This window comes from Rhinichthys klamathensis, unplaced genomic scaffold, assembly GCF_029890125.1.
Source record: "Rhinichthys klamathensis goyatoka isolate OS25496 unplaced genomic scaffold, OSU_Roscu_1.1 h1tg000091l_1, whole genome shotgun sequence".
NCBI classification, from domain to species: Eukaryota; Metazoa; Chordata; class Actinopteri; order Cypriniformes; family Leuciscidae; genus Rhinichthys; species Rhinichthys klamathensis.
In genome coordinates this window covers 233,991-249,557 of record NW_026606630.1, presented here as the reverse complement: position 1 = coordinate 249,557, position 15,567 = coordinate 233,991, and the positions used below count along the sequence as shown (strand labels likewise).

The 15,567-nt window shown below is 37.8% G+C and overlaps 1 protein-coding gene across 1 annotated transcript in view; it reads right to left on the bottom strand.

The window, feature by feature from the left end:
* il11ra (interleukin 11 receptor, alpha) overlaps window positions 1-10,258 on the bottom strand; it is a 33,605-nt gene extending 23,347 nt beyond the window's left edge. The window contains 1 exon segment of the mRNA XM_056252037.1: window positions 10,136-10,258. The gene's annotated coding sequence lies outside the window, so the exon portion shown is untranslated.
* Between the last annotated feature and the right edge of the window lie 5,309 nt (window positions 10,259-15,567).

The following is a 15,567-nucleotide window of genomic DNA, read 5'->3' as shown; positions in this document are numbered from 1 at the left end:
TATTGTTTAGCCAAAGAAAATAAATGAAATATATAAAAACAAACATTTCTTTAATGTCTTGCTAATGTAGTCTTACCACGCCCTTCTTGAAAAGCCATTTAGCTAAATCTTGAAAAAAATTGTTTGATTTCCTACTCGTGTCCTTGTAAGTCTGAGATGATTGGATGCGTTTTCCCAGAGTTGCCTGCGGTGCAGGGCCACTGCAGGTCTTCGGAAAAAGAAAGAGAGCGGTATAAGCACATCTTCGCAACAAGAGACGAGTATCAAGGGATTCAAGGAAAATAAAGCTGTAAGTAATCTTCCCTTTTGTTTGAATGGGCAGAGGTTGCTAAACAGTCCAGGATGTGGACACACAGGGGACCAGGGCTTGTGTTCTCTCTTCGTAACTTGAATTTAGACCACCCAGGGCCCTTCAGATAAAGGTGTGGTTTACAGATACTTGACTGGCAATGCTTGCAGAATATGAGCCCAAATATACAGCATTATTCTAGAAGAATGGAGATAGGTCCGAGTCTACTGAGAGAGAGGTTGCCCATTTCAGGAAGAATGGGTTGTGATGTTTTTATCATCTGAAGATATGGACTTTGTCCAGACATAAACACTAGGTACAAGATGAAGTCTAGTTGGGCAACAACTGGTAGTTTTCAGGCTTACAAAGAAATCCTGGAATTTTTGTTACCATGAGAACAGCACTAAATAATACTTAATGACTTTTAACTTTTTAGGACCTGGAACTCAACATGATGTAACTTTGAATACCACAAATCAGACTATCAATCTCCTTTCAGAGTTCATTGTATATCGTCGCTGTCGGGCAGAAACCTTGCATCTTCATTTTTTGTCATTTTTATTTCTTTTCATAAATCATTACTATTGGTCAGCCTTCACGTATTTCTGTGGGTTTTGCAAAAAGGCAACCAATGAAAAGTATTTAAACAAACTTGTGACTAAACCTAGTATCTCCATTGGATCTTCAAACTTAAACTGTCAATCAAACCTTATAACTCTGCATCCGCACATTGGAAGGGTAAATAAAGTACTGGTTCCTTGAATAAGTAACCAAGAAGCACTATAAATATAAAAAGACTAATGTTTTATGTATTTGAGGAGCGGAGAGGAGTGTTTTATTCTAACATTTATCATCGAGTCATAGCCAATAACTAAATAGCTTGCGTGTAGCACTTCATCTTTAATAACATGAGATTTTGGCCAAATTATAGAAGAAAAAAAACTGGCTGACTGCATAACTACAGTAAACGTTGGATCCAAACGTTACAGTAAACCTGTAAGCTGATTAATGATTAATTTCTGGATTGGACTGATCCAGTTCTCAGTGACCCAGTACAACAATGTATGACTTTGTTAGTAATATGGAATAACTTATATGATACTTTTATTTTGCTCTCTTTAAACCCTGAAAGCTCTGGTCCCTATTCATCGTAATTGTGTGGAAAAGAAGTACCAGTACTTAATTCAAAGTCTTTCCTTTTCAGTTCTATGGAAGAAAGTAATGATGAAAGAATTTTAATATTTTGGTGAACTAATCTTTTAGGTTTAGTTCAATGGCAAATTGTTGCCAAACTATGTTGACTGGATAAAATCCATGACAATTATGGTTGCAGATCAAAAGAAAAAAGAAAGTTATCATCCACATTGTCAAAAGACGTCAAACTTTCTGCAAGGCTCCAGTGTCTCTAAGGAAGAAGTAAATTTAACCTGGGTAATGACACAAAAAGCAAATAAACAAGTGAGCCAATGCATATTTCAAGTTGCCCACCCAAAGCCTCTGTGAGACCCTTCTACATGGGGAAAGCAGATGATCTAACTAGTCAAAGAAAGAAAATAGCATCTGTTTGTGGACTGCTCACAGTCAATGTTTGTGCAGTTTGACAGACACAGCTAAGAGTCCTCTCGAAAGGGGTAAATTACGCACATTTGGGCCTGGCTTTGAAAACAGGCATCAGTTTGACGTGAAACGGGGATAAGGCTGCGGAGCACAAGAGCTATCATAGCCACTCAAGGCTGGAATTTCCTCAGGCACTGGCCAGAATAAGATGGCTACCAGATGCCAGCTATTCAACTAAGCTTTTGGCTGGTTTCCCAGGAGAATTGCAGCCTCAGCCAGTTCTGCTTGGAGGTAGACTGTGCGTGAACACTTACCCTCATTTTACTCAACACAGGATTAAACAGAGAGGACAAAAGCATCCCCGACTGATTGATTGCCTTGTTCTGTGGTTCCAAACATGGCCTGAAGACTTGATTACAACTTAGTATGGCACAAACTTTCTCTTGGAAGGAGCACCTTTCATGGAAGTTGCACTTTGGAGCATTCTCGGTTTATGACACCAGTCATTTACCTCGAACAAGAGGTTTCCGTATACCGCAGTTGTGAGTCACAGTTAAAGCCAAACTTGGAAACGTTCATTGACCCAACAACCTCTGCACCATGTGAAAGCCACTATCTGCTCTTCGAAAGCAGACGTCGGCGCGCTCAAGGAATTAGAAGATCTCTCTGAAGAAGGACCTCATCGACAATGACAGCTCAACACCAGCCTCGGCTGCTTGGCATTTAAAATGGCGCCACAGTCCCGCTGCATGTAATTATGGAGGCCGTACGGGCCAAAGCTCACTTCGACAAGCTACCACATCACGAACAGCACAAAACTCCACAACGCCAACATGTCATTTCAGCAAACGAGCGAAAGCAAATAAATGTCAGACGACACAAAGATCAGACCAGCAGCTGCAAGAGCCTGTTTCTGTATCTGGCATGAGGAATATGGCACTGGATCTGCAGTCTCTTTATATTCAATCAATGCCAAGTGAGTCATGGGGAGTATAAACCCCTGGAGTGCATTGTGAAGTGCTCTGAATGGCTTGTTGAACGGTCTCTAGCGTCATTTATCAAGTCTCAGGCTGGTTGAAGGTTGACACAACTCCCTGCGGAGGTGATACTGTTTGACCTGCTGCATGTGATAGGGGCTGAATAGAGAAAATGTCTCACAAACAACTGAAGATGATCCATTGGTAAAAGGTTTGCTAAGCATCAAACAGCTAGAGTATCAGATGTTGCCTGCAGGTATATGCATTTGTATATGGTTCCCAAACAGATGGGAGTTCTCTCCGGAAGATAAAGTACTTTCTTTGTGCCTATGACTCACACCTGCTGGGAAACGGCACACATATTCTCTTACCACTGTTCCAACATGCTTGGCTCATAGAATGCCCGTCTCTGGCATGAGAGGGGAAACAAAAACTGCACAGCATCCAAACACAAGCACTGCAGCACAATCGAACCTTCTGCAGACAGAACTTTGTTTGAATATCCTTACTGATAGCAGTCATATGTCTACCAAACATTTATTCTCGTAATGTGTGCTTAGTGAGGCCATTCCTCAAACGGATTACAACCATTTGAAACCCCTTATTAAATCTGAGTGGCAGCAAGAGATCTTCAGAGATAAAAGGCTTTAGCTGAATCAAAGCGAGTTGCCATGACAGGCCCGAGCCAAGAGCATTCTTACCGCCTAAAATCAAACTGTCAACACATATAGGGTTAATTAGAACCCTTATGTCTCATAAGATGATTTTAAAAAGAAAAGCATGATACTAGTTTTAAAAAATGGATTTTATATACTTTTAACTTTGTTGAATGTATTATTTTCCTTTTTTTTTTTTTTTTTTTAGACTTTCTAAAAGATAAAGTGTTAGGGTTTTTTTCAAACCTGGCTCATTTGGAGCGTTTGTTCCAGAACCTGGTGAGTTTTCCCTCTTACTTTGGTTCTCTTAAAGGAGAACTCCGGCGCAAAATGAACCTTTGGTCTAATAAAACATTGGTACCTAGTCAACCGTTCTCTGAGATTTGTTTTCATGATGATCGAATGTAAAGAGTTTTATCTCTAAAAACTGTTTAGCGTATAACGCTAGTAATGGGGGCATCTATTAAGTAAAAATAAATCGCTAGTTTATACCACTAACAAGGCTCAAAATAGCCCCACACGAACACAGTAACATAATGAGGGTCCCTACATGCAAAACGAAGCATTGAGAACTTTGTAAGTGTACAGACCGTTTTATAAGAAGATATTTTATGAAGACAGTCCACTTCGTGTATACAGACAGGAGCCATCTTTGGAAAACAGTCTCGACTAGTCAAACCATGAACGACGTGCTAAGTGAGCTGAACTGTATGAAGTTCAGTGAACTTCTGAACTGTATGAACCACGTTCGTGGTTTGACTAGTCGAGACTGTTTTCCAAAGATGGCTCCTGTCTGTATACACGAAGTGGACTGTCTTCATAAAATATCTTCTTATTAAACGGTCTGTACACTTACAAAGTTCTCAATGCTTCGTTTTGCATGTAGGGACCCTCATTATGTTACTGTGTTAGTGTGGGGCTATTTTGAGTCTTGTTAGTGGTATAAACTAGCGATTTATTTTTACTTAATAGATGCCCCCATTACTAGCGTTATACGCTAAACAGTTTTTAGAGATAAAACTCTTTACATTCGATTATCATGAAAACAAATCTCAGAGAACGGTTGACTAGGTACCAATGTTTTATTAGACCAAAGGTTCATTTTGCGCCGGAGTTCTCCTTTAAGCAAACAATTGCTTCAGTTGAGGTGAGAAAGCAATCTGATCCAACGGACCAAGGAACCAAGCAGTATGTGGCGAGCAGGACGAGGCCGGGGGCCGTGAGAGAGCGGCGCGAGGCCGGTGGCGTGATTGATAATGGCCGGTCTCGTATCTCTCACGGAGGAGCGGAGGCATAAAAGGAGGAGCCACAATGGTGAAGGACGAGGGAGGCCAGGCCTGGATTTATGTTGTGTTGTTTATGTTTTATTATGTGACAGCAGTCGTCCATGAGGGGCTGCTGTCTTTTACTTTCGTTCTGTTTTTGTTTTATTTTGTTATTAAAATCTTTGGAATGTTCGCCGGTTCCCGCCTCCTTCTTCCCATAACAACGAACCTTGTTACACAGTATTAAAATTCATAATGTGAAATGTGTTATATAAAAAGCAGCAGTGTCTGATTCTGTGAGTGAGAACATTATCGCAGTTGAAAACCAAAAAGTGCTTTTTCATCTTAAAGTTTTGTGTAAGTGCTCTTCTTCGTCCCTTGCAAGAATGCTTTCCCGGTGAAGCCTTGTGTGGCAAGCAGGACGAGGCCGAGAGTTGTGAGAGCGGGACGAGCTCACGGAGGAGCGACAACAGTGAAGGACGAGAGAGGACCAGGCCTGGACTATTACGTCATTTTGTTTATCTGTGTGCGGCAGTCGTCCGCGAGCGGCTGCCGCTTTTACATTCGTTTTGTGTTTGTTTATTTTATAATTGAAGTCTTTAAACATTTGCATGTTCCCGCCTCCTTCCCTGAACTAACAAACCTTGCTACACCTTTATTACCGCTATAACTCCTAATTAGTTAATGTATTAACTAACATGAACTAACAATGAACAATACATTAGTTACAATATTATTAATCTTTGTTAATGTTAGTTTATTAAAAATAGAGTTGTTCATTGTTTGTTCATGTTAGTTCACAGTGCATTAACTAATGTTAACAGATACAACTTTTGATTTTAATAATGTATTAGTAAATGTTGAAATTAACATTAAAGCTACTGTAGGTAACTTTTGAAAAAATGTATTTGCTAAAACTGTCATTATGTCCTGACAGTAGAATATGAGACAGATAATCTGTGTAAAAATCAAGCTCCTCTGGCTCCTCCCAGTGGTCCTATTGCCATTTGCAAGAAATACACGCTCCCGGTCAGAAACAACCAATCAGAGCCAGGAGGAGTGTCTTAGCAGTGTCAATCACGCTCGTGTCCGCGCTGATCACACCCCTCTCTTGCACAGCGCGAGCCGTCGTTCAAACTCAAGATTGCCGGCGTGCTGCAGCTGTGCTTATGATGGAGAAACAACCTAAACGGCCAATTCTCGAGTGACACCTGCTCATAAAACAAAGAGGTAAAAGGAAAAAGACTAATGACGATAAACAAGCGAAAAAGAAAGAATTACACAGAGCCCATTGACTCGGTGTCAAAACTCTAGCCGCATAACATGTGGATAAAATGTCACGCACTCTGCTAAGCAACAATTGAAACCTGCTAATTCACTGGCTTGTCATGTTGCTGAAATAATGTACTAGCACACTTTATCTAGCATTATATATCGCTAGAATAATTACTTACATTCTGTAACGTTAGTTACCGTTATATTAACGTTATATTACTAGCTATTTATAACTTATAGAAAGAGTGCAACGTTATAAAGTTACATGTAGGCTATTGCAAAATACATAATGATTTGAGGACCAAGTTTGTAGTCAAAGTATGGGCAGGCCATAGTCAATGTAAAGCATATTATTGATGTTTAGTCCCTATTAGTGAATGTGCCATATAACTTTTTATCCGCTGTTATCGGTGGCCCTGTTTACTAGCCTGCGCGTTCACGACAGGCTCCGCTGTGGAGGACGAGCTGTGGAGGGAGGGCTGTAGCGCAGCAGAGAGCAAGGGGGTGGGACCTGTAAGTTATGCTTGTTCAAATTTTCAGGCTAAGTCAACGTTTTCTCAAAAACTACTGCAGCTTTAAATAAGATTAATAAATGCTGTCGAAGTAGGGATGGGCGATATACTGTATACATGATAAACCAGAAGACATTGGTCAACCGGTAGAGATTTTTGACTATCGTCTCTATCGCGGTTACGCTCATGTGATGTTGCTTTGTTGCGAGGTCTTGAAAGCTTATCGTTTGCATGCGTTTTTTAAGCACTGCAGTTTAAAATCATGTGATTGAAGAGCAATTAGCAGCGAAACAGAACTCCTAATGACCATGTACTTGCAAGTAAACAAATCAATTTATGTCTTAAGTGAACGTAAATAATTGAGAAAAAAATACAAGTATATTGGATCCATGCAGTCGGTCTTAAAGTGACAGCATCCAAATGCTGTCATTATTAATGCTAATCAAACAACAACAAAAGAGAGAAAATCTCTCACTGCTCTTGACTGAATCACTTTTGTAACTTTAATAAGAATAAATGTATATTTAATTTAGCTACACAGTAAAGACTATGCATTTTTTATACATTTACTTTATACATTTTATGTAGTATTTCTAGTGCTTAAAAGTTTTTCAGGTAGTCCTTTTTCATGTGTCTTTGTTCTTTTGTACTTTGTTTTCATTGTGCTTTCTTTTTCAGTTTACTAGTCTTCAGTAAGCTTGAGAGTTTTTTTCATGATATATATATATTGTTATTGTGAAATAAAACTACTCATATTGCGATATAAGATTTTTGTCATATCGCCGACTCCCATGTAGAAGTATAAATCATTATTATAGTAGTTCACTAATGTTAACTAAACAACGGTAAAGTGTTACTAAAAACAGTACAGATTACGCAATATAAATGCCAGATGAAAATTCTTTCAAATGATGATGGTGAACATATGCAAAAACTTTATATCTGATATCATTTCATTATAGAAAAACTTCAATGCAGGTCAAAATGTGTGTACTGAGGGAACAAAAAAAACCTGAATTTGATATTCAACACAAAAATACACTCGCTTCTTGCGCAACCTGCCATGTCCTGCATTTCACCAAGTAGACTTCAAAGACATGGACAGACATCCTCTATTTCAGTTTAATTACCGCATTTCCCAACTGTGGGGCTTCACCAGACCTCGACACTTTCAACTCATAAACAAACCCTTAACGAACGTGAACTCTTCTGCAATGACTCACCCTGCCCTCGCATTACAGTTTCAAGGAAAATGACACAATCTAAAGCGTCACGCTGAATAATTAGTCGGCAAATTACTGTCCAATGCATATATATCTTTTGTAGGGAAATTCATCCTGAGCAAATACATATGAAACCGTTTAGGCAGCCTAAGCAAAATGTATGAAATCCCATCTAGGGCCTCAAGCAAGTTAAATCTTGGAGCAGCCCAGAGCCAACACACCGTCGGTGTGCCAGTGAGATAGTCGACCACGTCCCCTTCGCTGAGGCCCTTTTCCCCTGACAGAACAAAGAGCACTCAAGTCTAATTCGAAATTGATTGCCACTCATAATGCGTGCAGAAATATGCATTGGAAACGAGTGTGCTTGAATGAGGAACAGAGCTTGGCAAGTCAGAAAACCAGAGAGGATTCATAGGGGATGGAGCCGTGCATTCCACCGCCAAACAAACTTTGCAGACGTATCGCTTTCCTGCATTTAGAGGGTTTAAAAAAAAAACTGAACTGTTTTTCTCATGTTTGCATTCCGCTTTCTAGTATTTACAGAAAATAAACTTTCTTATATATGAGGAATGCACATCTGGGCAGATGTTGTCTATGTAGGGCTGCTATGATGATGTCTTTAATACCTGGCTAAAGCGAGGCCTGATGTGGAAACTAAGAGAGTGGTCTGTATTTAAGGAGTTTTTCAAAAGCAGTCGAGACAGTTTGGACTGTGTACACTGGATCCAAGGTTAAAATACACAAAGAGATTCAGCACAAATGACTGGAGACACTGTTCCCAAACAGTTTTAAAACAAAGACCTTTCCAAGAGATTATAAGCATTAAATGTCCCGTTCTGTCTTATGTCTAAGATGTACAAACAATTATATTCACCGTCCACAGTAACCGCACAGGCAAGCTTATGAAAGCACACTGGAGTAAAGAAGAGTAAGGGAAAGCAATGGCAACTGTAAATGCCCGGCTTCTGATTGGCTGTTAATGTTTTTATCTTTCATCAACTGAAAAACAAACAAAGTGAAAGTGCTATCTAATGCTGTTATCGTTATAGTTGTTGTGTGGACTCTGCTATTCTTTTACATTTAGAACAATCTTCAAAACTATATTGTTATCGCTATAGTTGTGTGATTAGGCCTTAAAACACAGAAATGTAACATCAGTAACTTTTTGTAGCGCATATTCCATTGGTCGTGCTTTTATATGAAGTCTCAATATAACTTTTAAACGTCCTTCTTAATCATTAAGATAAGTCTAGTTTTTAAAGACGTTGTGCTTTGATTAACATATACACATTCAATTTAATTCTACACAAAATATTGAAGTTTACCATTTGTTGTTACATTTATCACAAATCTCCATTACGATTATAGAGCTACATTGGCCTTGTTACACAATTAAGTGATTTTAGTAATGACTGCTAATATGTCAAAGTTGCTTGAGGCAAACTGCTATCTATGCTCTCCTCTATTTAGTCATGTGACGCTGGCAGAGTTTATTTTTGGACACATCGCCTTGCTATTGTTAACAGTTATTTTTTTCCTAAATACCTACACAAAGTATCCAGCTTCACAGTAAACTGAAAAAGTATGGCTGATCAAGCCCATAAGGGGACAGGATCCCCAACATTCAAACTAATGACAAACCAATATGCGTTTCAATTAACAAATTGTACATTTTTGTAAAATGAAAATAATAATAAAAGATTTTAATGGTATTCACATTTGTTTACATTATCAAAGATGAAGATTACTGACATAAATAGAAATTATAAAAAAGATGAAAATATATAATACAATAAAAAATACATTTAAAACATGGAAAAACAACTTTTAAAAGACTTTAAAAAGCCAATTTTTTTTTTTTTTTAAAGACAAGATAAGATAATGAAAAAATATTTGAGAAAAGCAACTCTAATCAAATTTTTTTTAAGTAATTCAATAAATATTTATATATATATATATATTTTACTCTTATTTAAAAAAAAAAAAAATTTAAAGTCCAGTAAATTTGCAATACGTAACATTTCTACGTAGTACACAAGATACTGTAGATGAATGTTTTAACAAATAACGCTGTTCCATAATAAATACATCATCACGTAGGCTACTCAACAGGTATCGAGCTGCTAGTTACGGTGTACATGCGAAGTTATTTCCGTTTTTCAAATGCAAAAACTTACAACATAACGTTTTTTTGACATAATAAACTGCTTATCTTCAGTGCAGCGGACAGATTTCCAAGCGCAGCTCCCAGAGCTCACAGTTATATGATCCCCCTGGGGTCGCCGAAACTTTCTTCTCACTGTCACTATGATGCCATTTCTAACGCATACAACATTTTCCCACAAATGTAGCTGCTAAAAGTGCTTCTGGTCAGTCCTTACCTTACTTTTCTTCAAACTTTAAACGAGCATTTTGACGCGGTTCCTCTCCATTGCTTTGGCTTCGCTTCACCTTCGTAGTAGAGTCAGAGGATTAGATGAGACTTCCCCTCCTCTCTTCCCATTGGAGAACAGCTCTGTCAGTACACACATGCTCGCGCCAGGATTTCCTGTCCTGGGCGGTGTTTCCACTGGCTTACTACCATTCTTTTCGTAAAAAAAAAAGTGTGTAGGGTGCCTTCTGCACATTTTCTGTATGTGATTTTTCTATAATGACTGCAACAACCATGATTGTTTTTAATTATTATGATTACAGATGAACAGTAAAATCTAATCTCAATCACACAAAAGGAAAAGTACAACTAATTACAGTCTCCAGTAAGCTCACAATAAAACTTTGGAAGCGTTTATAATTAAATTATACAAATTATACTAAATTATACCTACAATCATTATTAATAATGCACACGTATGCATACACGCCTATATTAAAACTCTTAAAGTAGACAAGAAATTGAAGTTTTGATAGAGTTTTCGTAACACTTTACAATTAAGGTTCATTAGTTAGCATTAGTTAACCTTGGTTAACATGAACAAAGAATGAATACTTCTACAACATTTATTAATATTAGTCGATATTAATTTCAACATTTACTATTAAAATCAAAGGTTGTATTTGTTAACAGTGTGTGAACTAATGTGAACAAACAATAACAGTTGTATTTTTATTAACTAACATTAACAAAGATTAATTAATACAGTAACAAATGTAGGCCTATTGCTCATTGTTAGTTCATGTTAGTTAATACATTAATAATGATAACTAATGAACCTTACCTTACTGTAAAGTGTTACCAACTTTTCTTTTCTATTGTGACGTTTACCCCAGTAGTGAGACGGCTTCTCAGACAGATGCTTGTCCAAACACCCACACTGGCGGTCTTTGCACTTGACCACTTGTCTCCTTGCATGACCAATTTCCTCTATTTTCAAGTAGGCGTAAAGACTGCGAGAGTGTGTAGAACTTTTGATTACTCGATGGGACACACGTATAGTCGTGCAAATAATGCAAGTGTCAACAGAGCTTTTATTTATTATATTAAATATCAATTTGGGCATTTCTGCCTTGTCCTAATACCCACACTTGTGGTCTTGGCCACTAGCGTGTGTACGCGACAGGAAGTAAGTACGCAGGAATGTCCCACGTCTTAAAAATGACAAAGTGCAGTGCCCTTAATGCACACTAAACCCACACTATCTCCAATACCGCTATATTCAAAGCTAAGCGTATCCCATCATCGTGCATTATGTTCGGGAAATCGCGAGATGTCGAGGAAAACATTCCACTGTAATTTAAATGAATTCAATACATGTAATTTGGTATAGTAAAAACAAGTGTTGCACATTTTATTGGTGCAAAGATGAGTATGTGTAGGACTATTTTGTAGGACATTTGCAACTGTTTTTTATCATTTTATTAGAAGCACAACAATTTTAAATTTGTGTGTTCTGTTAGTTAGCGACTACTGAACAAACATGTAGAAGTTTATTTTAAAATGCAAAGTATTGAAAATATAATACATTTAAAAACACTTGTAAAGACTATAAGTGTGTCCCATGGAGTAATCAAAAGTTTTACACACACTTGCAGTCTTTACGCCTACTTAATAAAACACTTGGGCTAAATAGAGGAAATACATCATGCAAGTAGACAAGTGGTCAAGTGTAAAGAACGCAAGTGTGGGTATTTGGACGAGGCAAAACACAAATGTAGAATCAGGACTTGATTTGAATTGATTGGATTGTTGTGGATGGTTGTGTTTTGCTATTGGTGGATCTCATGTGAGTGACAGGTTGCTCCGCCCTCACGCCAGTGAACGCATCATCAGAGAAGAGATGCTGCAAGAGAGAGGGGAAGTGATTGCGGTTTTTTCGACTGCGGAAGTGATTCATTAAGGTTGTGAGGCACATGAATTAAAATAATAATAATGATGTGCTCTAATAAATTGATACTGCCATATTCTTAATAAAAAAAAGAAGAACAAGAATTTTGATTTCATGGTGACTTAAAATTATAATACTTTTTATGAATTTTGTCCATTTTATTTTTGGGTGTGGTTTGTCACCATGGAAACAAGATGGGTTCATGCACTGAATACTAAACATAATATTAAGCCTGAGTTTTTGCACACAACATTGCAGAAATGGCATTTATGATGTTGTCAGCACATTCCCCTGCAGGTTTTAGGTCAATTAAATCCACCTTTTATGGACATTACTGTCATATTTCATTTTATTTCACTGATATAATTTGCCGTGAATAATTTGCGTATTTCACGGATATAATTTCACTGATATAATTTGCCGTTTTTTACCTCAGAAAACATGCCTCTTGTCAGACTCCCTGTGCATAAACTTGCCAGTCAGGCAAAAAGATCTTCCATTCACAGTTGAAATAATTGAACTTCAGTGAAATGTTTGGCAGTTGTGATACATTGCCTGTTGTTTACACAGATTTGCCATTGTAAGCTATGTTTGTTTTTCAGTGAAATGTAATGTGACCTTGTTTATAGTTTTGTGTTTTCACTGTTTTTGAAGCATGTCATTCAGATTTCCAGATTCAAAATAAAACTTTCCACAAGCATTGGAGTTTGGTTTGGAATTGTTTTGTAATAAAAAAAAAATGCTATATTGATGTTTTGAGGTTTGATGTTTTTGCAACTTTTCAAGAACAATCTATTTGAATTTGGTGTGGTTTCCAGAATATTTAGTAACACTTTCTATGAAACCTGTATATATTGTGCATTATAATGCAGGAGGCAGGACAGTAAGTGTAATCCACAAATGATTAATCTACACGTTTATGATATGCCAGCAACACCCTTTATATGTGATAAAGGGTACATATGTTTATATGTGATAAAGAGTTGTCACAACCTGTTATGTGTCATTTGCTTTAGCCTATTCTTTATGCAACTTTTCTCCATTGTTCATTTGGTCATTTACTCAGCAGTTCATATGGTGTCATTGCTTAGCCAACTGTACATAGCAAATGCAAATGTGCACACTCTGTATTAGGATAGGCATTGCTTGTTTTCTCATAGGAAAAACACTTTTTTTGTATGCAGTTGTTAATTATGTATGTCTTGAAATTTGAATCTGGTCAGCACTATCTTTATTAGACCCAGTATAAAAGGCCTGACATGGAACCCATGGACAAACTCATTTAGGGGACATAATTTGGATAATTCCGATAGAGCCAACATGGAATCTGTGGACAGGCCCATCCCAGGTGTGTATGGATCCACAAACCCATGCAGGGTCCATACTAGGGCTAATTCAGATAGCACCATAATGGATCCCATGGACAAACCAATGCACGGCCCATACTGGGGCTAATTCGGATAGGGTCGACTTGGAGCCCATCGACAAACCCATTTAGAGCACATAATGAGCCTAATTCAGATAGGCACAACATGGAACCCATGGACAAGTGTTAATTTCGTTAACAAAAACTATGACGAAAAATGTTCGTTGACAAACTTTTTTTCCCTGACTAAAACAAGACGATGAGAGACGACACCTACGTAATTAAACGACAACTGTGACGATATCAACACATGCAATACCCTACTGTTGACGAAAAAAGGCGAGACTGAAAAAAATAAAAACTTGACCAAAACCACTTGTTTTTGTCGCATAGGGCCTAAAGGAGGAGACAACACATTACACACTGTTTTTACGAGCGTGTATGCTTACGGTTGCCAGATTCCAATGAGTTAACCCCCCAGCTTTTCTGTTAACATACCCGGTATTTTCAATAGTATCTGGCAACCATATAAGCGCTCTCTCCACAGCCACACACTGCTGAAGAAGCATCTGAAAACACAGACAAGTAGGCTGGAGTGCAGCGATCTTCACTTGAGATTTTCTCAAATTAAAGTGTCATTCAGTCGGTCTGTGTTCTGTAACGAGACGCTTGCGCTTTTGGCGATTTTAAATCTAGCCGCGATCAAAATGCAGCAGTGGTTCTCAAACTGAGGTACGTGGGGTGACCATGGACTGTAAAAAAATATAGTGACAGGGGGTACGCGAACAAAATCCTGAGTTTTTCCGTTCATTTAATTCTACTTCACCTTAAAATAAAGCGGAGCAAGTATTTCTAGCAGGTAAAATGCGGTAGGCCTAATAGGCTACATGTATCCAAATCATCTTTCACGGTCAAAACTGACTGCATCCACAAAAGCCAGCAAATCGCACTAGGCCTACATTATTGCTGTTCTCCACAATATAACGTTACCTTTGCAAAAGTTAGGATTTAATACTTACTAGCATTAAGAACAAACCTAGACACAGACTTTGCAAGATTAAAACTCTCTTCGATACAAAAACATACCCTGTGTGAGTGATCATACGAGCAAGAATGCAATGTTTCCCGAATATCCACACGATTTCAAATGTGACATTGATTTTATACAACAGTTCAACAAACAAAAGGGAAACATTAAGTGATGTAGCTACTAAACAGTATTGTCATCATTATAGGCTATATTGCCAACGAAAGCCATAGCAGAACTGCAGCACAGCGGTGATCGTGAACGAATCTGTGGCTTTGAACGAATCGTGAGATTCAATGTCCTGTTCATAAAAATACCATAGATGTAGGCTTCATAATAAAGGCATTATGTATATGATAAATACAGTCACTTGCTTCGTTACTGAATGAATGATGACTCGATGACTCACTCATAAAGACAGTGACTCACCACTACTGCCGATTTTAATTAAATATTTAAAAGTACCATAATTGCATATTTATTGAACATTGTTTAAAGCATTATTTATTTTATAAAGGAATTTATAAAGGTAAAAAATGAACTGGAAAAAATCAATTAAAGGGGTCAAATATTGTTCCTTAAAGGTGCTCTATGTAGCTTTTCTTCTAAAATGAATCCTTTTTTTTATTGCCTGTGTGTGAAGGGGTTGTAATCACACATGGCAATGATCCACTTGTCGGGTTTTGCTATTACCTCTGAAGGCCAATATTCATATTTATATGTGAAGTCTCCGGGTCGGATTTACAGCAAAATCCATCGGATGTGACGTGCATGCGCGCTCCCGAGCCTCTCCATACAGTCAATGCGACGGCACTTCAGCTAACGACATGCAGTCTGATAACACCCCAAAACTAGCTGCCTCCAGCACAACACAGACTCCAACATAAACTCCACAAAAATATAAAAAACAAAAAAAAAAGTTTTATCTGCTGAAACTCGTCAGGCCAAACGTGATTCTGATCGACTCAGGACGAAAACACGGATCAACATCGGCAGAGCTTTTGAATTATTAGTAAACTCTAATGAAATAGCAAGGTAAACTACATGAGACATGAAATTAATACAAAAGACTGTTCCAGGATAACAAAAAGTAGGTAC